The sequence below is a fragment of the Erpetoichthys calabaricus genome, chromosome 3 (genome assembly GCF_900747795.2).
Source record: "Erpetoichthys calabaricus chromosome 3, fErpCal1.3, whole genome shotgun sequence".
NCBI classification, from domain to species: Eukaryota; Metazoa; Chordata; class Cladistia; order Polypteriformes; family Polypteridae; genus Erpetoichthys; species Erpetoichthys calabaricus.
In genome coordinates this window covers 240704767-240707579 of record NC_041396.2, presented here as the reverse complement: position 1 = coordinate 240707579, position 2813 = coordinate 240704767, and the positions used below count along the sequence as shown (strand labels likewise).

The 2813-nt window shown below is 38.5% G+C and overlaps 1 long non-coding RNA gene across 1 annotated transcript; it reads right to left on the bottom strand.

The window, feature by feature from the left end:
* Positions 1–543: 543 nt before the first annotated feature.
* On the bottom strand, positions 544–1256 carry LOC127526971 (uncharacterized). The gene is made up of 2 exons (XR_007934337.1): positions 1120–1256; positions 544–743 (listed from the first exon to the last, which is right to left on the bottom strand). It is a non-coding gene; the product is annotated as an uncharacterized LOC127526971 (long non-coding RNA).
* Positions 1257–2813: the final 1557 nt, after the last annotated feature.

Below are 2813 nucleotides of genomic sequence, written 5' to 3'. Positions count from 1 at the left end.
TACATGCCACAATCTTGCTACTTGAAACAAAAAGTATCAAGCAGAATATACCAAGCTACTTAGCCAATATTTTTCAACTTACCTTGATCAGAGACGCTCATCTCTTCTTCCTCTACATCCGAGTCTGACTCAGATTCAGTTGAATCCAGCTCGATGAACTGCTGTGCAGAATATTCTCCTTGCCTCCACACTTTCCGTAGTATATCTATAGCTTTGACTATGTTTGCTCCATTGTCTCTCACTATAATCATAACCTTGTCTTCTGTTATGTCCCACTAATCCAGAGTACCGTCAATAGCGTTTGCCAAAACTTGTCCCGTATGCAGATGACATATGCGTCGTAAACTTAACAAAGCATGCTGTGCTTGGTTTGTTGGTGAATGATAAAAGCATGCAGAAATTCCCAAAAACGAAGCCGTCAGACACTTTTTACTCCATCCGTCTATACAAAGGGTTAATTTCCAGCTTGTTGGACCATTTCTTTGATACTCTGTGTTGCTGTATTCATTTTATGTACTATGAGCGCATTTATTCGTGCAGCACGTGGCATGCTAAATTTGGGATCAAGAGAGGAAACAAATTTTCTGAATGAAGGCATGTCACACAGCCTAGTAGACATGCCAGTTTCAATAAACAAGTTTACTTGGGCATCTTCGCGTTTTTGGTGTTCAGCTGAGTTTGTTCCCCAATTTGCTGTCCTCTGCAAACATGATGTTAATGTCTGCTGTCTTGTATGATATGTACTACAACTTGCATGTATACTCAAATTGCACTCGCTTTTCAGCCTTTCTTTTTCTTTACCCAGAAATATGTCGTAGGCTAATTTGTGATAGCTATTTAGGTGCACTTTCAGGTTTGTTGGGTTTTTACCTTTAATCTGTACAGCACACAATGCACCCTGCTCCAACACTATGCACTTACTGTTGTTGCTTTCAGCATTATATTCGAAAAACTCCCATACGGCGCTGTGTCGTTTTCTTCCGGACATGTTGATCGCTGATACCCTCTGGTCAGATAAAGTTTATATACTGAATTTCACCTCCTACAGGGCAGGACCGGAAGTTTATGAAAATGCAAAAATAGATACTGCCGCGTTCTTTCAGACATGATCACGAAAACTGATTTTTTTTTTAGAAATTATTATTTTATTTCAGTTAGTCTTTTAAGCTACTGTAATCGTTTCGTATCGTTTTAGTTTTTCAGATTTGTTATTTATTTTATTTCAGTTTATGAAAATGTTTTTTCATTAATAGTTTGTGTTCGTTTTCGTTTTAGTTTACGATTATTACCTTGCTGCATATATAAATTGTTTACTCGCTGTTATTAAATGAATGTGAGCTTGAATGCATTTATAAGCAAACACAACAAAATAATTTGACAATGCTCATGTCAAATATACTTGCATATAAGTGAATAAACAGGCCCTCTGTATTTCTTCATAATAAACTGGTTACAATATATGCATTAGTACAGACAAATGTTAAATTTTGTCATGCAGTAGTCAATTATAATCTCGGTCCTTGCTTTCTGTTTTTCATGCAATATTAGTGTATTATGTATAGTGTGTTTCTTATTTGTACTGTGGCCTGCAGGGACACACCAGTTCCCCAAACCCAATTTCCCCAAACCCAGCACAGGTAGACACAAAGCACAACACAAAGCACAACACATGCTTTTACTCAGCTGTGGGAAACTCTTTCCTTTGGTTTCCTTTGTACAGCCCCAGTACAAAGCACAAGCACAATAATAAAGCACTCTGTCTTTTCTTCTCCTTGTCTCTCTCTCTCTCTCTGTCTGTCTGTCTGTCTCTCTTCTTCTGCCTCCACTCCTCCTTCAGCAAGCTTTGTCCCAGTTCCTCTTGGGTCAGTGGCATCTGGCTCCTTTTATGTTGTACCCGGGAGCACTTCCTGTGACCCATTAGCATGGTCCAGAAGCACTTCCGGATGAGGTGGAAGCCCAGTGAGGTAGGGCTCTGCAGCCCCTGCTGCACCCCCTGGTGGCACCCACGGAACCCAACAGGGCTATACCAAAGTCCAACTATCATGTAGTCCTGTGAGAATCCACAGTGCCGTAGCAACCCATCTGGCACTCCAGGGGAAGTAATGCCCTGCATAAGTTCTCTCCCCAGGTCCTTCCAGGTATATAGACATCACGCCACAATATGTATTATTTTTTTTTATCCTGTTTTTAATGTTTTTAGATGCACATATATTAATTTTGAGCAATTATAGCATATGTTAGCTGCTTTTATAATCTGCATATGGTACTAATGTATTTTTAATACAAATTCTACTATTTCTGCATCATAAGAACTGTTTCTTCCATTTAAGTAAAGTTCATATAAGCCTGTCCTGAAGATTTTTACCCTTTCAAACATGAACAGCTCTTTACCAGTGTGAGATATGTGCCAACTTCAAAATATAATAGCATACTAAGATTTTAGGACCAGGACATAGGTATAAATAACTATAATAATAAGTAACAGATGTATGACTTTTTCTGTACATCTTGTTTCTTGAATATTTTCTGAAACACCTCGAATGTCACTTTCAATTCATTTGGGTAACTTAAGTTATTGTGTATATTAGTCCAAACATAGCTGCACAAGCAGAGGCAACTGAAGAGAGTTCATTCATCACCTCAACACCTTCAATGATGATCCCAACATCTGCAAGTGAATTAAAAAGTTAGTCTCTCTCCTTCCGGATGACAAAGATACCCATGGTCATTCTTTTCATGTCTTGTTCAGCATCTCAACTTGACAATCCTGTGGGACATAATTCCAGAAAGAAAGTAAACTATATGCATATACC